Raw genomic sequence first — 24,947 nt, forward strand, 5'->3', positions numbered from 1 at the left:
ATTAGCTGGGGTGACAAGAAGCTTGATAAAAGAAATGGGTTTTAAGGAGTCATGTTGCTCTTGCCTCCCCACCCAACTTGTTATGGCTTCAACTAATAAATCCTACTTTCTGAAATGCCATTCCTAAATCTCACCACATCTTCCCCGCTACCACCCCACTGACCACCTCTTTCTTCTCCTTGATGACTCCTTAAAACCCAAGCAAGAGTTAGTCATGCCAGCCTTGTCATTAGTGGCTGGCATCTCTGTAACCCCATGAGTGCCATGGCTAATAATAGCAGCAGCAGGACTACAAGCAGCCCCCAGATTTCAAGTGCTGGAGACCAGGACTAGATAAGTATTGGGGTTTCACCATGCAAGGACAGGTGAGACCCACAAGAGTGGGAAGATTGTGGGGATAGGGGCTTGGGGTTAATTTGTCCATTTTATACATTTATTGATGTCCTCTGTAATCTAATGCAGTTCTGGTCACCATTGATCAAGCCCACCACTTTCCCCTGAAGCCAAGAAACTTAATCAACGTCGAATTTGTTTAGTTTGTTAGTAATTTTAAACGCACTTACCTCTCAAGATAGTGTAGGTTCAGGGAGCATCCTCAGCAATTGTCACAATCTATTACTCTCAGTCTGTTCCATTACAGCCACAATACTGGCATCTATCCAACAAGATGAAAAGTTGCCCAACTATGCGTTGTCCACAAAAGGTATAACAAATTATTACACTCTCCATCTCTGTCAACAGCAAAATAAGGGAAGTTGTTATTGACAGTGCTATCAAGTGTACTTGCTTAGTGATACCTGATCACTGATAGTCAGTTTGAATTCTGGACAAGGCCAGTTAGTCCTTAGACTATCCTTGCCTTTGTCCAAATATTGACAAAAGGACAAAATTTTAAAAAGCTGGGAGGAAACTGATTGCCCTTGACATCAAGGCAGTACATAACCTAATGTTGATGTGGAGATGCCAGTATTGAACTGTGATGGACAACGTCATAAGTCACCAGGTTATAGTCCAACAGGTTTATTTGAAATCATAAGCTTTCGGAGCACTGTCCCTTTATCACCTGACTTCTGACTATAACATAATGTGGCATCACAAACCCTGGCAAAACTGGAATTAATAGGTGGCTCCCCATTGATTGGAGTCATAACCAACACAAGGGAAGATGACTGTGGTTGTTTGATATCGATCATCTCATGTTCCAGGATATAGCTGCTACGAGTTCCTCAAGCCATTGGCTCAATCATCTTCATCTACTTTAACAATGACCTGCTGCCCAATGTAAGGTTAGAAATTGAAATGTTCATTGATGATTGCAGAACCACTTGTAGCTTCTCATTCAGGTCACCGCATTATAGGAAGGATATGGAAACTTTGAAAAGGATTCAGAGGATGTTGCCTGGTATGGAGGGAAGGTCTTATGAGGAAAGGCTGAGGGACTTGAGGCTGTTTTCATTGGAGGGAAGAAGGTTGAGAGGTGACTTAATTGAGACATATAAGATAATCAGGGGTTTAGATAGGGTGGACAGTGAGACCCATTTTCCTCGGATGGTGGTGGCTAGCACAAAAGGACATAGTTTTAAATTGAGGGGTGATAGATATATGACAGATGTCAGAGATAGTTTCTTTACTCAGAGAATAGTAATGGCATATGGAATGTCCTGCCTGCAACAGTAATACTCACCAATTTTAAGGGCATTTAAATGGTCATTGGATAAACATATGGATGAAAATGGAATACTGTAGGATAAATGGGCTTCAGATTGGTTCCACAGGTCAGTGCAACATCAAGGGCCGAAAGGCCTGTACTTCGCTGCAATGTTCCACGTTCTACTGAAATGGATCATGTCCATTTGCAGCAAGACCCATCTGGACAATGTTTATGCTTTGACTGATAAATGGCAAGTAATACTTGCATCACACAATTGTTAGAAGTATCCATCTCCAAAAAGAACAATCTAACCATCTTACTTTGACAATAAATTGAATTAATATCAGTTAATCCACCTCTATTAATATCTTGGCTTTTGATACTGACAAGAAACCTAAATGGAACAGCTATAGTTGTACAGTGATGACAAAAGTAGTGACTAACTTGAACCCCCATAGTGCATCGACAATACAGAAATCTGGATTGGATGGAATGCTCTCTATTGCTTTGGCAAGTGTGACCACCAATAGCCAAGAGTCTGATGTCATCAAGCTAACCCTATTGGCACCATCTTAAACAGACTCTGTTTCTACCTCATAGCAGTGTCTTATTCTGCAAGTCCAAGTTATCAGTTTGCCTGTTAATTAAACCTATTTGGGATTTTCAACTAAATTGAATCTAAGCTAGTTACCAATCCAGCAAAAGAGTGGAAATCCTCTGTGAGGAAACTCAACACAAAAATATGACGCCTGGTCAACAATGATCATTTTCCTTGGAAAAATCGAAGGTAATAATACAAAGGTGAAGACCACAGGAAAAAAATATCCCAAACCAGAACAAAATTTACATTTATATCAGAAATCCAGGAGAAAAAGAAAATCACTGCACATCCAAGATGAAGGACAGGAACAGCTGCTCCTTTTTTGAGGTGTTTTAGGTGTTGGAGGTGATTTCCTCGAATTCCAGGAGCAGCAATTACTGGCTTATATACTGTTGCATTGTTTTAGAACATTGGACAAAAAAAAGTCAAAACAACAGCACTTTTAAAAGGGAGAGGAACAGACAAAGGAAGCACTTGGTCAGTCAGTGCAGGAGAGAGAGAGAAACCAAAACTGCTCGCTGACAGAGCAGTGAACTTGCGCAGTTACTGCCTTTGCTGTTTGAATTCATGTATCGCTGGACATCGGAGTGTGTCTGGGAAAATTAACAAACAATGAAATTCACAACTGATCTTGGAGGAACCTTTTTGGGAGAGGTCACAGCACAGAAATAGATAAGTGAATATTTTAAGTGTGGCCACACAGTAAGTCTGCAGTAGTGAGTAGAGTGGGTTCTTTCTTGATTATATGTTTTATTGAGCTATGTCTCTTGATTAAACATAAAATATAAGCCATAAGTATTAACGTAATCTGCAGTAGTGTTTTGTAGAGGCTTAAGACAGTGCTATTTTCTGAGTCTGTAGATTGAAAGAAGAAAAAATGGGCTTTAGTAGAGTGATATGCTCTTCTTGTCAGATGTGGGAGTTGAGGGAAAGTTTACGGATTACTGAGGATTATATCTGCAATAAATGTCATTGGTTGCAAATCCTATCAGATCAAATGGATCAGTTGGAGAGACAGAGGCAACAAAGAATTTACAAGAGCATGGGGATGTGACAGATGGCAATTCTCGGAAAGGGGAAAAGTCACAAATTCACTCACATTGATTATTTAACTCCAGGAAAGGTAAGAGAGATAGGCAGTTAGTGCAGAAGTCTTCTGCGGCTATCCCCATTTCAAACAAATATGCTGTTTTGGAAAATGGAGGGGGTGATCGATTCTCAAGGGAACGTAGCACAAACAGCCAAGTTTCTGACATTGAGACTGGTTCTAATGCAATGAGGGGTAAGTCAGGTTCTAAGAGATCAATTGTGTTAGGGGACTCTCTAGTCCGAGGTACAGACAGATGTTTCTGTGGCCAGCAGTGAGAAATCAGAATAGTGTGTTGTTCCCTGGTGTCAGGATCAAGGATGTCTCAGAGAGGGGGCAGAATGTTCTCAAGAGGGAGAGGGGCCAGCAGGAGATTATTGTACACATTGGAACCGAGGTTGAGATTCTGAAGGGAGATTGCAGAGAGTTAGGCAGGAATTTTAAAAGGACGTCCTCGAGAGTAATAATATCTGGATTACTCCCGGTGCTGCGAGCTAGTGAGGGCAGGAATAGGAGGAAAGAGCAGATGAATGCATGGCTGAGAAGCTAGTGTATGGGAGAAGGATTCATGTTTTTGGATCATTGGGAGCTCTTTTGGGGTAGAAGTGCTCTGTACAAGAAGGACGGATTGCACCTAAATTGGAAGGGGACTAATATACTGACAGGAAGATTTGCTAGAGCTGCTCGGGAAGATTTCAACTAGCAAGATGGGGGGCTAGGTCCCAGGGGATAGTGAGACAAGGGATCAATCTGAGATTGGGACAATTGAAAACAGAAGTGATGCAAACAGTCAGGGCAGGCAGGGACAAAGCACAGAACAAGGTCGGACTGATAAATTAAACTGCATTTACTTCAATGCAAGAGGGCTAACAGGGAAGGCAGATAAACTCAGGGCATGGTTAGAAACATGGGATTGGGATATCACAGCAATTACAGAGACATGGCTCAGGGATGGACAGGATTGGCAGCTTAGTGTTCCAGGATACAAATGCTACAAGAAGGACAGAAAGGGAGGCAAGAGAGGAGGGGGAGTGGTGTTTTTGATAAGGGATAGTATTACAGCTGTGCTGAGAGAGGATATTCCTGGAAACACATCCAGGGAAATTGTTTGGGTGGAACTGAGAAATAAGAAGGAGATGATCACCTTATTGGGATTGTATTATACACCCCTCCAATACTCAGAGGGAAATTGAGAAACAAATTTGGAAGGAGATCTCAGTTATCTGTAAGAATAATAGAGTGGATATGGTAGGGGATTTTAATTTTCCAAACATAGACTGGGACTGTCATAGTGTTAAGGAGAGGAATTTGCTAAGTGTGTACCAGAACATTTTCTGATTTAGTATGTGGATGTATCTACTAGAGAAGGTGCAAAACTTGACCTCCTCTTGGGAAGTACGGCAGGGCAGGTGACTGAGGTGTCAGTCGGAGAGCACTTTGGGGCCAGCGACCATAATTCTATTAGATTTAAAATAGTGATGGAAAAGAATAGACCAGATCTAAAAGTAGAAGTTCTAAATTGGAGAATGACCAATTTTGATGGTATTAGTCAAGAACTTTCAAAAGCTGACTAGGGACAGATGTTCGCAGGTAAAGGGACGGTTGGAAAATGGGAAGCCTTCAGAAATGAGATAATGAGAATCCAGAGAAAGTATATTCCTGTCAGGATGAAAGGGAAGACTGGTAGGTATAGGGAATACTGGATGACTAAAGAAATTGAGGGTTTGGTTAAGAAAAAGAAAGAAGCATATGTCAGGTATAGACAGGATAGATTGAGTGAATCCTTAGTAGAGTATAAAGGTAGTCGGAATATAATTAAGAAGAAATCAGAAGGGCAAAAAGGGGACATGAGATAGCTTTGGCAAATAGTTAAGGAGAGTCCAAAGAGTTTTTACAAATACATTAAAGGCAAAATGGTAACTAGGGAGAGAATAGGGCCCCTTAAAGATCAGCAAGGTGGCCTTTGTGTGGAGCCGCAGGAGAAGGAGGAGATATTAAATGAGTATTTTATATCAGCATTTGCTGTGGAAAATGGCATGGAAGATATAGAATGTAGGGAAATAGATGGTGACATCTTGAAAAATGACCAGATTACAGAGGAGGAAGTGCTGGATATCTTGAAATGCATAAAAGTGGATAAATACCCAGAACCTGATCAAGTGTACCCTAGAACTCTGTGGGAAGCTAGGGAAGTGATTGCTGGGCCTCTTGCTGAGATATTTGCATCATCGATAGTCACAGGTGAGGTGCCGGAAGACTGGAGGTTGGCTGACACAGTGCCACGGTTTAAGAAAAGTGCTTAGGACAAGCCAGGGAACTATAGACCAGTAAGCCTGACACTGGTAATGGGCAAGTTGTTGAAGGGACAGAATGTACATGTATTTGGAAAGGCAAGGACTGGTCGGGGATAGTCAATATGACTTTGTGCTTGGGAAATCATGCCTCACAAACTTGATTGAGTTTTATGAAGGAGTAACAAAGAGGATTGATGAGGGCAGAGCAGTAGATGTGATCTATATGGACTTCAGTAAGGCATTGGACAAGGTTCCCCATGGGAGACTGATTAGCAAGGTTAGATCTCATGGAATGCAGGGAGAACTAGCCATTTGGATACAGAACTGGCTCAAAGATAGAAGACAGAGGATGGTGGTGGAGGGTTGCTTTTCAGACTGGAGGCCTGTGACCAGTTGAGTGCCACAAGAATCGGTGCTTTTCATCATTTTTATATGTGATTTGGATGTGAGCATAAGAGGTACTAGTTAGTAAGTTTGCAGATGACACCAAAATTGGAGGTGTAGTGGACAGCGAAGAGGGTTCCCTGATTACAATAGGATCTTGACCAGATGGGCCAATGGGCTGAGACGTGGCAGATGGAGTTTAATTCAGATAAGTGTGAGGTGTTGCATTTTGAGAAAGCAAATCTTAGCAGGACTTATATACTTAATGGTAAGATCCTAAGGTGTGTTGCTTAACAAAGAGACCATGGAGTGCAGTTTCATAGCTCCTTGAAAGTGGAGTCACAGGTAGAAAGGATAGTGAAGATGATGTTTGGTATGCTTTCCTTTATTGGTCAGAGTATTGAGTACGAGAGGTGGGAGGTCATGTTACAGATGTGCGGGACATTCATCCTAATGAAAAATGTTGTGAAACTTGAAAGGGTTCAGAAAAGATTTACAGGGATGTTGCCAGAGTTGGAGGATTTGAGCTATAGGGAGAGGTTGACTAGACTAGGGCTATTTTCCCTGGAGCATTGGAGGCTGAGGAGTGACCTTATAGAGGTTCATAAAATCATGAGGGGCATGGATAGGATAAATAGACAAAGTATTTTTTCCTGTGGTGGGGGAGTCCAGAACTAATGGGCATAGGTTTAGGGTGAGAGGGGCAAGATTTAAAAGAGACCTGAGGGGCAACTTTTTCACGCAGAGGGTGGTACGTGTGTGGAATGAGCTGCCAGAGTAAATGGTGGAGGCTGGTACAATTGCAACATTTAAAAGGCATCTGGATGGGTATATGAATAGAAAGGGTTTGGAGGGATATGGGCCGGGTACTGGCCGGTGGGACTAGATTGAGTTGGGATATCTGGCTGGCATGGACGGGTTGGACCGAAGGGTCTGTTTCTATTCTGTACATCTCTATGACTCTATATGTTACTGGCTAAACAGAAAGCACAGTACTTGGTTTGCGAGCTGGTCAGATCAGTGAACCACTTGGGCAATAATTTGGTGCAGAATTGGATTGTCAAGGCAATCTAGGCTGCCTTTGCCCTGCTAAAAGACAAATTCATGCAAAACAAAAAAACTTAAACCCTGGTGAAAATAAACACGGGGCAAAATGGAATAAGCAGTGAATGGACACCAATTGCATTGCTCAATCTCTATAATGAGTAGCCTTACAGTCTTGTTTGTATAAATCCCTGATCTATTAATAATATTTGCAAAAGACACGCAATCTCAAAAAGCTGACTACTGAATTCCCTGCATGAACTGAAAAATCATACATATTCTATCTGAATTTATAATTTTCAATGGAACTATTTTCCTTTGAAAACAGTTGAAGAACCAGTTAAGCAAGTTGTGAAAATCAAATTCACCATTGGGAATGAAGGGTTGTTTGAGTCAGCAAAGCCATAGGTAATGCTTTGGGCTCAGCTTCATGTGAAAGGGAATTTTAGGATTCACTGACTAGAATTTATATCTCCTAGGCAATGACCATAAGAATCGACTAATCAGTTTATCAATAGGGACCATAAGATCAAGGTCTGTGATTTTCAGAGACTAAATTGTCTGAGCACATAATGGGTTAGGCAGCATCTCAGGAATAGAGAATTCGACGTTTCGAGCATAAGCCCCCAAGGGCTTATGCTCGAAACGTCGAATTCTCTATTCCTGAGATGCTGCCTAACCTGCTGTGCTTTGACCAGCAACACATTTGCAGCTGTGATCTCCAGCATCTGCAGACCTCATTTTTTACTTGAGCACATAATGGAGCTGGTTAAAACTTCAAAATCCATCAAAACTTTTCAAAAAGATATCTGGAGTAAAGGGTAGGCCACAATATTGACACTGCTAAAGGAAAATGCAATGTCATTGTGGGAATACAGTCCGTGGAAACTTGCAAAACCTGTCTGAAGTGCAAATCTTTGCAAGTTATGCAGTGCAAAACGATGTGAGGCTCACTGATGCAGGAGCTCCAGTTCCAAATACAGAATCAGAGGTGTAGCAACAACAGGAAGTACACTGGAGACCTGCATTAATGCAAACACATGTAAGAGATTAGCAGCAAGGTGAACCAGCATGAAGGCTCAGAGTGGAAGATCTTTCAACTAGAAGGAAACAAGCCTTCCACGTTTTGAAAGTGACATGTTATGTGATGAAGTAAAACAGTTTGCCTTTACTAATATATGATGAAAGAAAGTTGATGGACAAACATTGAGATAGAAGCTAATACAAAACCAGCCTTCCAGTCAGAATTCTGGAAGATATGCATCAAGGTCACTGGAAATCGATGAAGCAACCTCGAACATCAAAATTGACTGCATATAATGGGTCACTGGTTATTTGCATTGGTATCTTCAGAATAGAATGCAGCAATGGCAATTCCATAAGGTAACCACTTGTTTTCGACATGATGGATGTGATGGACCAGGAATAGCAAGATAGAACTCAACATTGTGGCCATTCACAAAATCACCAAAATATTAATAGCTGCAGAAGAGACCAAGAATACTCTTGAGTAAAGCAAAATATAGCGAAACTGGAAATCTGAAACATACACAGAGAATGCTGGAGAAACTCAGCAGACATGGCGAGACAAACATATTTTTAGTTCAGTTTGATTCTTTTCGAACCTTGTTACTCATATTGAGTTGATCAATATGTTCTATGTTCTATTCAGAGAGTAGTGGGGCGTGGAACACACTGCCTGCAACTGTAGTAGTATAGCCAATTCTAAGGGCATTTAAATGATCATTGGAAAGGTATATGGACAAGAATGGAATAGCATAATTTAGATGGGCTTCAGATTGGTTCCACAGGTCGGAGCAACATCAAGGACCGAAGGGCCTGTACTGTGCAGTGATGTTTTGTGTTCTAGATTTAGATTAGATTCCCTACAGTATGGAAATAAGCCCTTCGGCCCAACAAGTCCACACCAACCCTCTGAAGGGTAACCCACCCAGACCCTTTCCCCTACCCTACATTTACCCCTGACTAACGCACCTAACACTATGGGCAATTTAGCATGGCCAATTCACATGACTTGCACATCTTTGGATCGTGGGACAAAACTAGAGCACCTGGAGGAAACCCATGCAGACATAGGGAAAATGTGCACACTCCACACAGACAGTCGCCTGAGGTAGAAATTGAACCCAGGTCCCTGGTGCTGTGAGGCAGCACTGCTAACCACTGAGCCACCATGACAGCCCCAAATATTGGAATCAAATTATTACAATATACAGCATGAAATGTTTCCTCTGGTATTCAGTATCAAAACCAATCACAAACCATTGGAACTTATTTGGTACGAGGCATTGGTAAGTGCAACAAATAGACAACAACAGTTCCTCTTAACAACTCAGGGATATAATATTGACTACAAGTCCAGTACCAAATTAGTTACCTTGAACATGGAGCAGATTGGGTGAAAGTGAGAATTGCAGATGCTGGAGATCAGAGTCAAGAGTGTGGTGCTGGAAAAGCACAGCAGGTCAGGCAGTTTCCAAGGAGCAGGAGAATCGATGTTTCGGGCATAAGCTCTTCATTAGGAATAAGCTCAATTCTCCTGTTCCTCGGATGCTACCTGACCTGTGGGGTCTTTTTTTTAGCACCACATTCTCAACATGGCACAGATTACCAATTCTGAACACAAATGCAGAACCGCTAGACTTGTAAGTAGGCAGTAAGGACATCAAAGTGGAAGATGAGCTTAACGTTAATTTGAAGCAGTTTGGCCAGTTTAAATGGAAGAAGTGGTTAATGACCCATGACTGAATACACTTTGGAAGGCTATCAGAGAAGACACAATCCGTGAGATTTCAGACACTCTCAGATATTTTTGGCCCCACATAGATGTACTTGCTTAAGAGGCGTAACTTTTAAAGATAAATAAGTACTTGTATTCAATATTCTTTTGCAGAACATAAAGAACAGACATTTTTAACATTGCTGCTAAATGTTAAAATCAGAGGGTTTCATAGCGGTTTTATGAGCGCTGGTAACTCTTTTCTCGTCAATCTTGAAACTCATATCCATAACTATACATCTCACCTTTACAATGCCACTCTCGCACACTCTTGTGCTCACCAAGTGCTCTTGCGCATCAGAAACAAATTAAAATGCTTGTGACTGTTGGAAGCCAGTTATCTCAGCTGCCGTACATTATTTCAGTGTTCCTCAGGGTCATGTTTTTGGCCCAACCATCTTCAGCTGTTTCATCAATGTTCATGCCTCCATCGTAAGGCCAGAAATGGGGATGCTCGTTGATGATTGCATAATATTTTGCACCATTTGTGACTCAGATACTGAAGCATTCCATGTTCAAATGCAGCAAGACTTGGACAATAAAACTTGGACAAGTGGCAAGTATTACCTGTGCCATACAAGTGCCAGGCAATGACAATTTCCAACAAGAAAGGATATAACAATTATCGTTTCACATTCAATGCATTTACTATTGCTGAATCCCCCACTATCAACATCCTGGAGGTGACCATTGACCAGAAACTTAGTAAATACAGTGGCTATAAGAGCAAGTCAGAGGCTAATAATCCTGCAGTGATTAACTCACCTCCTGAATCCCCAAAGTCAGGAGTATGATGGAATACCTCCCACTTGCCTGGATAAGTGCAACTCTGACAACACTCAACAAACTTTACACTGTCCAGAACAAAGCAGTCCAATTGATTGGCAATATATCCATAAATGCTGATGCCTCCCATCAACGCTGCTTAGTAGCTGCAGCATACAAAAGATGCACTGCACAAGTTCACCAAGACAGCAACTTCAAAGCCCATTACCTGCTCCATCGAGAAGGACAGGGGAGTGAATACATAGGAACATGCAAGTTCCCCTCCAAGCAACTCACCATCTGGAGTTGTAAATATAATCTCAGTTCCTTCAATATAACTGGGTCAAAATCTTGGAATTCTATGGCTACTGGTGTTCTGGTCTACCTACAGCACATGGACTGTAACAGTTCGAGAAGGCAGCTCACCAACACCATCTCAAGGACAACCATAGATGGGCAATTAATTCTGGACCAGACATCTATTTCCTATAAATGAATTTAAAAATGCAGAGATGCAAGCAATAATTGCTGCCAGGACCTAGTGATGTTCATGGCATGGGTGCCATATTTAAACTCATGCAGTGCACTATTTCATATAGTGAAGAACTGTCTTCAATATGTTGGTGTCAGATAACCACCTGATGAAGGAGCAGCGGTCAGAAAGGCAGTGCTCCCAAATAAACCTGTTGGACTATAACCTGGTGTTGTGTGATTTTTAATGTTGTCCACCACCGGCACCTCCAAATCACAAGAAAGTCCATTGACTTTCCACTCCACCAGGGTATGTGCAACATTTTTCTCCCTGTAATCTATATTCTAGCTCTGCTACTGCACTCACCTACACCAAGGCTCTTATTCCCCCAATGGTGCTCATCCAGTCCACAAGAGCAGACCAAGATCAACCCTGAGGTAATGCTAAGATCTCCATGTCCCATCAATCAAGTAATCTTCATTGCTTTATACTGTGCTGCTCTCTCACCATCACTGTGAATGTATTCTTGAAACTCCCACTCCGATTCTGTGATTCACACTTTCTCATCTTCAGCAGGCAAAAGCATTCAGTTGCACAGCCTCCACCCATGAAAAATGATCCTCCAGACATCAGGTACTCCTCTATCTCTGAGGAACAAGACACAGATCCCTCAGAGGATGTACCTGCAAGGATGCCTCTAGCACTCTCCACCATGACCTGAGACTGCTATCTGCTGAACACATCACTGCTACATGTCTGCAGCTGGCCCAGGAAGACGTACCTACATTCAGAGAACTATTGCAGCGAAGGTATCTGCTCAGTCCCAGCTAGGAGAGAGCCCATTGTGTTGGCCATTAATAACTTCATGAATGGGATGGGGGACTTTGACTTCACTGCAATGTTCCTAATTCTCAAGGACACAAGGTACTGCCTACAGGTGCCCCACATACTGAAGGAACCACACATTGTCATAGAGTAATAAAGGTGTACAGCACGGAAACAGACCCTTCGGTCCAAAGTGTCCATGCCAACCAGATATCCCAACTCAATCTAGTCCCACTGCCAGCATCCGGCCCATATCCCTCTAAACCCTTCCTATTCATATACCCTTCCAGATGCATTTTAAATGTTGCAATTGTACCAGCCTCTACCATTTTGTCTGGCAGCTCATTCCATGCAAGTACCACCTTCTGTGTGAAAAAGTTGCCCTTTAGGTCTCTTTTCTATCTTTCCCCTCTCATCCTAAACCTATGCCCTCTGGTTCTGGACTCCCCGATCCAGGGAAAAGACTTTATCTATTTATCCTATCCATGTCTCTCATGATTTTATAAACCTCTTTAAGGTCACCCCTCAGTCTCTGACACTCCAGGGAAGACAGTCCTGGTCTATTCTAGCTCTCCCTATAGCTCAAAACCTCCAACCCTAGCACATCCTTGTCAAGCTTTACTGAACCCTTTCAAGTTTTACAACATCCTTCTGATAGGAAGGAGATCAGATTTGCATGCAATATTCCAAAAATAGTCTATGCAATGTCTTGTACAGCCGCAACATGACCTCCCAACTTCTATACTCAATACTCTAACCAATAAAGGAAAGCATGTCAAACGCCTTCTTCATTATTCTAATTAACTGTGACTCTACTTTAAAGGAGCTATGAACCTGCACTCCATGGTCTCTTTGTTCAGCAACACTCACCAGGACCTTACCATTAAGTGTATAAGTCCTGCTCAGATTTGCTTTTCCAAAATGCAGCATCTCACAGTTATCTAAAGTAAACTCCATCTGCCACTCCTCAGCCCATTGGTCCATCTGATCAAGATCCCATTGTAAGCTGAGGTAACCTTCTTTGCTGTCCACTATATCTTCAATTTTGATGACATCTGCAAAGTTATTAACTCTACCTCTTATGCTCACATCCAAATCATTTATATAAGTGATGAAAAGCAGTGGACCCAGCACCGATCCTTGTGGCACACCACTGGTCACAGGCCTCCAGTCTGAAAAACAACCACCATTACCACTCTCTGTCTTATACCTTTGAACCTGTTCTGTATCTAAATGGCTAGTTCTCCCTGTATTCCATGAGGTCTAACTTTGCTAATCTGTGTCCCATGAGAAACCTTGTCGAACGCCTTATTGAAGTCCATTGTCTTCCAGGATTCTCTTCTTAAGATACTCCAGAGGTTCTCCATCTCCAGTTTGCACACGACCCTGAGACCTGTGGAAGTTGCAGCTGAGCAGGGTGAGCCTGCATCTTGAGATGTCACTTATCCTAACTTCAAGAATGGTAGGTCCCATTATAAGGCAGGTTCCTTCCACCCAAGCTGTGGATCCCTGGACTAATACCTCGATGTAGTGTGAAATTGAGGAAAATGACAACCTTCCAAAGGTGCAGAGGGGCCATGGCTGGCAATTCAATGCAGTAGAATATCTAATCTGTAAATATATTGACACTTTAAATCATCGGTTTTCTGATCGACTATCATTATAGCTGCATTGGCAAGAATGAAGCTCCTGAACGAAGCCTTCTTCACGACCGTACGATGTTGGAAACCAACCTGTAAAAATGTTATTCTTTCTGTTTTATCAGCTGTGACATAACATGTTGTCATTGTTGAATGTGTAATGTTCACATGTTGTGAAGCATGCAAACAGCTGTTAATATTAACTTTTATTAAACAACAGGAAAGGTTAAGAAAGAACGAACAAAAAAGCTAATTTGCTTTGGGACTGAACAGTAGCTGCTTGACTTTAGGAGTAGCAACAAATTTCCAGTCAACGAATTATATCCTTTCCCAGCTCAGATCCACTGAAAGTGGGTTTCAATTAAGCCTTGTTGGCTTTATGCACCTAGTGCTTTAGCACTGTATCATGTAGAAGGTGACATTCCTCCTGCTCAATATCCTTATCTTCATCCTGCGAGCTCAGCTGTTTCTGTCCCAGATCTTTAGTGTCCATCGCATCCTTTCTTTACCTTCTCCAATTCTACTGTGGCTGGAATGTAATGCAAGATGCCCTCAGATCAAAATCTGATTATTTTAGACTCTCTCTTTATTTAAATAAAAGTCTGCCTTCCAAAAATACACAGCCTCACACTTTCCTACTTGAAACTCTGAAAATATTTTGCCACTATTCACTCTATCGATATTCATTTCCAGATTCCTTATATCACCATCACCACATTCCCCACTTATTTTTATATCGTCAGCAAACTTGTATTCATTACACTCTGCTCTTCCTCCAAGTCTTTAACATAGATCGTAAATAATTGAGGCCCAAGGGCTGATTCTTGAAGCACTCAATTAATTAAGTCTTTCAACCTGAAAAGACCCACATATTCCAACTCTCTGTCATCTCATGTTCATTCATTTCTATTTGTGCTGTCAATTCATTATAAATATGGCATGCATTCAGATAAAAGAGCATTAAGCTTAGACATTTTTAAAAATCATTATTGCTCTCTCTTGGTTTTAATTTCTGCTGACTGCTCTGTGTACTCTGTGGGACACACTTTGATTATCAGTCAACTCTTCATTCCCTTGCTGTTCAATTATCACATTTCTTTCTGATTTTTTAAATTCCTGTCAATTGAACCCCTCTCCCACTTTGTTTAAAGCTTATTGCTTTGCTACACCTAAGGGCTACTCCTCTCAATATGGACCATTGTTGGATGAAATCTCTTCAGGTTGTGATAAGGGTCAAGAATGCTATTGAACCATGGATCAGGATGACAGCAGAGCCCTGGAGTCATGAGAAAATCCATGCACCTGTGTTGTTAGACAAAGGATACCTTGCTCTCGTACAGCAAAATATCAGATTTTCTGTTAAGTTAACTTGTTTTAGAATTTCAAGTAAATTTAACCTACACTACCTACTAATCTGCAAATGTGGTGCTAATTGTATGTTCAGGAACACAACACAATGATTATGATATCTTACGTACCATATACAAGATATTGCAAATTGCCAAGCCTGTAGTATCTTCCAAACCCATGGTCACTATCACCTACAAGGACAAGGGCATCAGACCAGAGAGCACTACCACCCCGCAATTTCTTTTCCAAGTCACACAGAATCCAAAATTGGAATTATATCATTATTCCTTTATTATTTTTACTTCTGTTCAAAAGTGAAACAGTCCCCCATAACATGCATAATTTGGCATGGGTAGATAACTGCAGTTTTGTTGCCCACTCTGCAAGCCACTCTTGGTCTCTTTGAATCAATTGACAATAAACTTGGCCTGACCATGAAGCGAGATTCAAACATCAACCAAATCTGGCCAAACAAATATTCCACCTCCCACACAGGTTGAAAGAAATACTCTATAATATGTGGAGCATTCCCCATATCTTAGCAGTCACCACTCTCAGGAGGTGATTAAACAGTCAATCACTCTGTCAGTTCAACATTCTATAAGCTACAGAATCAAGGATTTGATAGCAAAGACCTCTGCAAATCAACAAACCTCTTCGTATACAAAGTGGTTGTATTGCCCACACTCCTGTACTGTATTGAGGAGTGCTGCATGTATCAGTTATATATAAGTGTGCAGGAGATTTCTATGAGCAATGCCTTCATTACATTTTCTGAATTCAATCTGTCAAATAAATGTTGTTGTCCTTTATAAAGACAAATCAACATGATTTCAAAAATCCTGCAAAACCAACCTCTGTGGACTGGATTCCTCAACAGCTAAACAGTATCTACCGTGCAGGTTCATTTCTCAATTCACAAATTGCCAGCATTTCAGAGGATGACACAGAAAATGCTACAAAACATTGAAGCGATCTGTGAAGGACTGCAGTATTGAAAGTCGTGACGTGTTCACAATTGTTCAGAATGATAATAACTTGTCTAAGGAAATATATCATGCATTTTAAAGATTAGGTAGAGCAATTAATTTAAAAATCTTATCAATTAATGGCACGTCCACCTGCTCCCTTTACCTTGTGTATGCTCAAATTAAATATTATTTAATATTTTTGCTGTACCACATCTTTAACCTCTTTAAAATTTTCCAGTCTATCCTTTACTGGTCCTGTTCCAATTGCAGCCTTCTTTTCTTAACGTATAAAACATTTTATTATTTTGTTTTATGTTGTTTTATAATTTAACTTGGAATTCCCTTTGCCTTTCTAATTGTAAATTCTTCATACTTCGTTATTATGCACTCCCTTGCTGTCTATGTATTTTATGATTCGAAGATGCCGGTGTTGGACTGGGGTGTACAAAGTTAAAAATCACACAACACCAGGTTATAGTCCAACAGGTTTAATTGGAAGCACACTAGCTTTCGGAGCGCCGCTCCTTCATCAGGTGCACAGTCACCTTTATTTTCCTTTAGCAGGATATATTTTTTCAGCATTTAGTTGAACACCATTTTAAGTCCTTCTTATTGCTGTTTGCCATGGTTTTACTTTATTTCCCCAAGTTCTATTCTCAGTCTCTCATGATCAACATTTCGGCAATCAGTTGACTTGATTTTGTCATACTTCCAGCCTTCTGTATCATCATCTTAAAGTCTATTAAATTGAATGGAAATTTGAAATGCCACATCTTTTGAGACATTCAATTGCTGAGTCAAGAGGCAGACATGCCCTCTAATGGCACCACCAGCTGCCATATGGCAAATTCAGAAGTCTAGTTTGAAAGTTAGTGAATAAATCAATGAATAGATGAGCAGGGTGGTGGAGTGAGTAGGCTGGTCAGGTAAATGAGTAAATGGACAGATCTGTAACATAAGTGAGATGGTCGGTGTGTAAGTGTGTCAGCTGGGTCGGGGGACGAGGTGGGTGGTTGGATAATCGAGATAAATCAGTGGAGTAGTCAGGTTAGAGGTTAGGCAGGTCCAGTTGAGTAAATAGTAGGGTGGTGAGAGGATAGGCATTTTTAGTTGGGAGCTATACAGGTGTTTGGGAGGTAGCATAGTCAGGAGTAGATTAGATTAGATTCCCTACAGTGTGGAAACAGGCCCTTTGGCCCAACAAGTCCACACCGACCCTCCGAAGAGTAACCCATCCAATCCCATTTCCCTCTGACTAACACAACGGGCAATTTAGCATGGCCAATTCACCTAACCTGCATATCTTTGGACTGTGGGAGGAAACCAGAGCACCCGGAGGAAACCCACGCAGACACAGGGAGAATGGAATCGAAGGCTGGAATCGAACCTGGGACCCTGGCGCTGTGAGGCTGCAGTGCTAACCACTGAGCCACCGTGCTGCCCTACTGGTTTATCAGGAGGGTCTGGGAGACTGTATGTGGGTGACTATTCAGGTAAGTATATCAGAACTGTCTGACATTTCCAACATTTTTTCAGAGTCTTTTGAGGAGGGTCCGGGGGCCAGGGGAATAAAGTTTCCAGACAATTCTCAGAGAGGTTCAGCAAGTCAGAACTCCCTGGAAATTGGAAGAATAATTTCTTTAGTGAGTTGTGATCTCAAGGTGTTATCTTTAAATGATACTTTCAGATAGGGAGCCCAGAAAGTATTGCTCTGGAGTTTGTGAGGAATTGCAGTCTCATTCAGATTGCTACTCTGCCTCCTTTATTTTCATGGCACAAAAGAGCTCCACATTCCTAACGGAAGATTCTAGCTCCTTAAGCAATAAAGAGCTGTACTTGCATTCCAACAAACCCCTGGACTGTCGAACTGTCAGGGGAGGATCAATCACATTCCTTTTTCCACGGCAGCTTGTTGCTATATCCTGTATGATAAAGATCCAGCAGTACAGGCAACTACTTTAATGACTTCCAAATTGTAAGCATGTAAGGTAAATATCATGTAAGGATGCTGAGAGGGTAGAGTGCCAATAGAGCAGGATGCCAGGTAAGAACGGTGCCAGATGGGGTGGGTGTCAGATGAGTTGCGTACCAGAGAATAAGGTGGCATGGGGCCCAGGTAAGTAACATAATATTCAGGGTAGATATGTATGAGTGGGATCCAGTGGGGATGGGCTGGGGGGGGAGCAGAAAGATGGGACTGTGAAGGATGGGCCAGCTCCCAGAGGAGGATGGGAGTGCAGATATAAGATCGATGAGGTCTGTGAGGGAGGGAATGATGGTGCTTTTGGGTGAGTTTGATCTGACTGTGGCGTAGAAGTATCAGATTCAGAATGGGCCAGAGGAAGTCATGTCCAGTGCCAGAGGATAAGTGTTGGGGAAAGTCAGGGTAGAGGTGTTCCAGTCCTGAGGGAGCGTTGAGTCCTAGTGGGAGGGGTGCTGACTTGGGCCCTGCAAGAATTCGAGAGGAGGCGTAAATTGGTGATGTGTGAGGTAATTGTTGTGGTTCTGTTCGCCGAGCTGGGAATTTGTGTTGCAGACGTTTCGTCCCCTGTCTCGGTGACATCCTCAGTGCTTGGGAGCCTCCTGTGAAGTGCTTCTGTGATGTTTCCTCTGGCATTTATAGTGATTTGTACCTGCTGCTTCCGGTTGTCAGTTCCAGCTGTCGGTTGCAATGGTTGGTATATTGGGTCCAGGTCGATGTGCTTATTGATTGAATCTGTGGATGAGTGCCATGCCTCTAGGAATTCCCTGGCTGTTCTCTGTTTGGCTTGTCCTATAATAGTATGTTGTCCCAGTCAAATTCATGTTGCTTGTCATCTGCGTGTGTGGCTACTAAGGATAGCTGGTCGTGCCGTTTCGTGGCTAGTTGGTGTTCATGGATGCGGGTCGTTAGCTGTCTTCCTGTTTGTCCTATGTAGTGTTTTGTGCAGTCCTTGCATGGGATTTTTTTTTCACTGAGGATGACACGTAGACAGGGGATGAAACGGTTGCAACACAAATTCCCAGCTCGGTGAACAGAACCACAACAACGAGCACCTGAGCTACAAATCTTCTCCAAAACTTTGAATGTGTGAGGTAAGTTGGAGGTCAGTTTAATTGTTACTGAGGTGCTGAGGAGCTCCATTCCTGATGAAAGGCTTTTGCCCGAAACGTCGATTTTCCTGCTCCTCAGATGCTGCCTGGCCTGCTGTGCTTTTCCAGCACCACTCTGATCTAAAAGCTGAGGAGCTGAATCTAACCTTTCCTGAGTAACCACTTACTTAGCATCAGTGCAGCCCTCCAAATTCTCTGATCTTGGAGTTTTCCAGAAATAGGGGCATTGCCCATTAGAATCTTCAGCTTCCCAGGTAATTCCTTCAGAGTCTGCACGATGTGGAATCCACATGGACCCATTGTGCAACTCCTATCTATACTTCAGAAACAATTATACAGCTATAGGAAGATCTGGGCCATTCACATATTTAAATCAATTAAAGAAAAATTGTAATGTTTCAAAGCAGCCATTGTTCTCTTGTGGCAACCAGTTTACACTCAGCAATGTCTGCAAACAATGGACAGAGCTGGATAATCTGATTTTGTATTGTTGATTGAGGAACAACAATGGTCAAAACATTGTAAATTTACCGTCTATTATTCTTCACCATTATGATTTTTACTTAAGCACAAGAGATTCTTTATACAATACGACATTTGAGCAGTGGTCCACAGTTTAGCAGTTATAGGTCAAAGTGCAGTTCCAGTCACCACTATAGAAAGGATGTGATTGCACTAGAGGCTGCAATAGAGATTCACGAGGATGTTGCCTGGGATGGAGCATTTCAACAACAAAGACATTGTTTTCTTTGGTGCAAAGAAGATTGAGGCATACCTGATTGAGATGTATAAGATTATGAGGAGCATAGACAGAATAAATAGAAAGTGTCTGTTCCTCTTAGTCGAAGAGCCAATAACAAGGGAAATAATTTTAAAGTAAATGTCAGGAGATTTAGAAGGAATTTGAGAACAAAAAAAAGACTGTTTCATGCAGTGATGAAGGTCTGGAATACACAGCCTGGGAGAATAGTTGAGGTAGGAAACCTCACAACTTTGAAAAAGTACTTGGATGAGGTGTCATAACATTCAAGGCCTAGTGTTGGTGCTGGTATATTTTTGGCAGTACAGAGTTGTTATGCCAAAGGGCCTCTTCTGTACTGTATGATCCTATACAGTATTTCTATAATACTTATTACTGCCCTTTGGATAATAAATGTAGCACTCCCCTCATACTTTCCCCTCAGTTTCTTGTCTACTCCTCTTTTGCCTTTCTTGGTATTTTTACCCTTAGAACAGCCCAACATTTCACAAAATATAGAAAAACTGAAACTGTGAAGAAATCCTGACAAGGCAAGATCTGTACTCAAGTTCAAGCCTTATGGCTCTGATATCTGGTTTTTAACCATTGAGCAAAGTATTTATGTGCTAATTTTCTGGTTCCATTGTGAATAATGCAAGGTGGACTTTTATTGAAAGGATTTTAACTGCATCTCAACCCAAAGCTTTCAATTGTTGCACCCTTTTCTTTAAAAATAAGCATCAAGACTTCTTCTAAGCATGCTTCTGCTGAAATCATTGAGTTTTTTAAAAATAAAATGTTTAGAATTTACATGGTAGGCAATGGCCTAGTGGTATCATCATTAGGCTATTAATTCAAAGACCCAGGTAGTGTTCTGTGTTCAAATCCTACATGGCAGATGGTAGTATTTAAATTCAATAGTAGTCTGAAAATGAGAGTGTAATGATCCATGAAACCATTTCCAGTTGTCACGAAAAACCCATATGGTTCACTCATGTCCCTTTAGGGAAGAAAATCTGCTGTCCTTACCTCATCTGGCCTACATGTGACTCCAGACCCACAGCAATGTGGTTGACTCCTAACCACCCTCTGAAAAATTATGGATGGGCAAAATGTTCCGGTCCAGCCAGTGATGCCTTTACCCCATGAATAAATAAAAACAAAGTATTTTGGTAATTGTCCTTTGAAGATCAAATCTGATTTTAGATCCTAAAAAGAACCTGGTCAAGTTAACTCTCACAATTTCAAGATTTATAAAAACTGGAAATATTCTTCATCAGAAAAGCTTATATTTAGTTGAACTTAGTCAGCAAAACATTTGACTGGATTCTCATTTTATTTAATGAACAGAAAATTCAGTGGGACTAATCTCCTCATCTTAATTTCTGAAAAGTTCTCCTTGTATGTAAATCTCTGTGCTTCAGCTTGTCTTTTAATACATATCACTTAAGTTTAATACTCACAAATATCTTCACAAAATGTAGTGCTAATTGTTAATAAGTATCATTTTTACTATTCCCCAAACATTAACTTGCCTCGCCTATCAAAGCTAATTAAAAACATAAATGTATTTACACTGATACATTGTGATATATCAGACTGAACTCCAATTCTGGAATTCATTCTCAAAGTTGAACAACGACAAGACAGTTTTTTTATATGAAGGTGCTGGTGTTGGACGAGGATGGACAATGTCAAAAATCACATGACACTGGGAATAGAATCATGTGATCTTTTGACTTTTTAATTCATTCATAGGATGGTCTGCAGTGGCTAAGCCAACATTTTTTGACCATCCTTAATTTTCTTCGGGCAAGTGATAATTCTTGAATACTGTGGAGGAATATGAGGTAGGTGCACACACAGTTCTGTAAGGAAGGGAATTCTAAGATTTTGACCCAACCAAAGCAAAGAGATGTTGACATAGTTCCATCAGGTAGTGTGTGACTTGGAGGGCACCTTGAAGAATGTGGTATTCCCATATATCTGCTGCCCTTATCCTTCTAGTCGGTGGAGGTTATGAGTTTTGGAAAGTGCTGTTGAAAGTACCTTGTTGAGTTACTGCAGTGGTTCATCGTCTCCATTGTGTGCAGTGATGAAGGGAGGAAATGTTGAAGGTGATGTATCAGTTTCTAATTAAGCAGGCTGCTTTGCCTTGGATGGTAAGAATTAGTTGCACAGCTCTTCTACACACAGTTCTTACTGTATCTATACAGCAAACATATTACTGAAGATTTGTGAGAGACAGGAGTGTGGTGGTGGTTCCAAGAATCCAACTCTTTATTTTAAATGAAAAAGTACATATTAGAATTTAACCTAGAAATGGTGTGTGTGTGTGTGTGTGTGTGTGTGTGTGTGTATGTGTGTGTGTGTGTAGGGGGGGGGAGGGGGTGGTGGTGTCAAGAAGTGATTCTGAAATTGAGAAGCAGGTGAGGATCACAAATAATAGAAGCTTGTAATATGTTGTGAATGAGAAGGAGGGAAAGGAGAAGGCAGAGGGAGCACAGATTGCTGAGCTGCACAATGAGAACAGAAAATCAACAGCACTTGGGAGGAAGCAGCTAATCACCAGGATAGGGAGTCAACATTAAAATAAATTTGCAGAGAATTATGTTCTAATTTAAACCCTCAGGGTGCTGTTGATTGCACATCATTCTATATTTATTGAGAATTGGGACCTGATGTAATTAGGAATGCACAATCCCCAACAATGTGGGGGTGTTGAATATTTAAACAGCTTTACTAAAAATAGAAAAAATGTAGAGACAGGAAGATGTCAAGCACATTATTTTAAAGGTTGGCCAAATCTCTTGCTGTTCATTAAATTCCCAGTTTGCAGTTTTATTGCTTCGGATTGATTTAGTTTTGTTTTGATTCTTACTAATTAAATCTCCACGTTAGTTTGAAGCAGAACAGAACGCCAGCTCATGAATCACATCCACAGAAGTGAAACGCTGTCATTAGCACATTCATTGACTGACCACGGAAATGGGCAGTTGCAGTGTCATTCCCTCACAATGTCAGGCTAATTAAGAAAACTCCAGATTTTGTTAAGTTGCCCCTATCCATTATCGCACCCAACTCTCCCACTCTTCTGATCATTTGATCTTATTCCCGTTGACCTCTCTCTCCAACAAAAAGGTGTACACAGAGTTTACCTGTTTGATTTCTTCCCCTCTGGCTCTTTCGCCTTTAAGCTCAGTCCCAGCTTCTTCTCCTGGTCTTCCTCCTTAGCGGTATCGCATCTCTAGGCGCTCAGTCTCTCCCATCCCTCCTGCTTTCTCACTCTCCCTGACTCATTTTCTCCCCTTCCTCGGGGCTCCAGCTCGGAACTCTTACCTTTCACACTCCCTTACATCTTCCCCAAATTGTTTTCTCTCTCTCTCTCTCTCTCTCGCTTCAAACTAGAGAGGTTGCTGAGGGGAACAGCATCATGCTGTGAGCCACCAGGCACCAATAGCCAACTGAGCGCTGCTGAAATCCTGGGATGGACGCCGGAGGCTACAATTCAGAGGGAACATTCACTTTCCATTCCATTCGTGGCGCGGAAGACCATGGAACCAAAACAGAAGTTGCCGGAAGAAAGCTTAGCAGGTCTGGCAACATCTGTGCAAAGAAATCAGAGTTAATGACTCGGGTCCGGTGACCCTCACTCCTAACAGGCGTTGGAAATTGTGCAATTCCAAACAACTTGAAAACACCACATCTCTTCAATCATCCCGTCGAGGAAGGGATTGCTGTAATTTTCATTTCATCTCAAGAGAACTTCAAGCAAACTTAATAACATGAGGACTAACATCCCCTACTCTAAAGACATATTTCTCCTGAAACACCACATTCCAAACGTCCACTCAACCGTGTCTTACAGAATGGGAAACGTTACACCCGTGTTTCTCACGATGACAACGGCGGGAAGGTCCAGGCAGGTCAGGAAGTTGCTTCTAACCAAGTGACCGCTTTCACGCTCACTCGGCTGACCGCGCTCACTGAGGCGAGACCCTGACATCCCATTCCTGAACGGGAAAACTGCAACCAAAACAGACTTGGGGAGTTAACATTCTGGATGTGTTGGAAGTCCATTTTGGGGTCACCAGACCCTGTTATGGCTTGATAATGGCTCAGTCGCCAGTTTTACTGTTTGTGACTGACACTGAGTTATTCCCTCTCCCACACAGCCAGCCGTTGCTATCATCTCTCTAATATCAAATTCTCTTCAATAGCCGAGCAATACCAGAAAGCCGAGTTTGAAGGGGGGGGGGGGGATTAAAAAAAGAGATAAAACCCACTTACGACACAAGAGAGGGAGAGAGAGAGAGCTGAACGTGGTCTTTGGTGTTGCACACTGTTCTTTAATAATTCATCAGCGAGTTGCTCCTTATTTCTTACCGCGGAGGCGGGACCTTGGGAGTTACAGCTGCTGACAAATCACAGTGTCAGGGTTGGGGAGTGGGGACTGACCGGCTTGCCGGCATTGCAAAAGGAGGGGGGAATACAAACAAGTGCAGATGACAAACCCAATTCCCCAGTGTCCCCCCCAAGGGCGAGAGGCATGGGCTGACTCCTCACTGCTGTTGTGTTGCTTGCTCCTGGAGAAGTCCTGCAGGAAAAGGCTCTGATCCCACACTTGGCAAATTCACTCCCAGTGGACCTGGGGGTGGGGGGGGGGCTGGATGAGACTCACTCCTGTCAAAAGTGGAGCTTCAAAGAGGCCAACGGCACATCACAAGCTGAGTGTCATCATGATGTGTTGACATCGTCTCACGGTGCCTGCCTTGTTCTATCTCCCCGTCACATCCAATAGTGTCTTGCTCAAGCGAAGTCAACTGGGCGGGAATGCTTCCGCGATAGTCCGGGAAAACTGCAGCCCAGAGAGAGAGAGAGTATATATATATATATATATAGTCACCAGTAACTCCTGGAGTGCGTACCGCCACCAGCCTCCCGCTGGTTCATCGAGGGCTGTGGGATAAGTAAGGCGGAGAGGGGAAGGGGGTGGGAGGGAGGTTTGCTACTGCAGAGTTTGTGGAGACATTACAAAAAACAGGAGGTGGGGGGGGGGGGGGTTGGACTCCCAGTGGAAGGCGAGGGCTGAGAAATGTGAGAAATTAAATCGGAAGGGGGGACAAGGTGGGTGGGGAGGGGGAAAGAAAACGCAATAAATGAAGACCGTGTCAAGAGCTGAAGCCGAGAGCAAGGACATCCCTCCTCCTCCTCTCCCCCACCACCAGCAC

At 42.2% G+C, this 24,947-nt stretch overlaps 1 protein-coding gene across 1 annotated transcript in view; it reads right to left on the reverse strand.

The window, feature by feature from the left end:
• The window catches only part of npy1r (neuropeptide Y receptor Y1), a 40,501-nt gene extending 16,453 nt beyond the window's left edge, over window positions 1–24,048 (reverse strand). Inside the window, exon 1 of the mRNA XM_060832838.1 lies at window positions 24,007–24,048. The gene's annotated coding sequence lies outside the window, so the exon portion shown is untranslated. The remainder of the gene's footprint in view (window positions 1–24,006) is intronic.
• Between the last annotated feature and the right edge of the window lie 899 nt (window positions 24,049–24,947).

Source organism: Hemiscyllium ocellatum, chromosome 1, assembly GCF_020745735.1.
Source record: "Hemiscyllium ocellatum isolate sHemOce1 chromosome 1, sHemOce1.pat.X.cur, whole genome shotgun sequence".
Classification (NCBI taxonomy): domain Eukaryota; kingdom Metazoa; phylum Chordata; class Chondrichthyes; order Orectolobiformes; family Hemiscylliidae; genus Hemiscyllium; species Hemiscyllium ocellatum.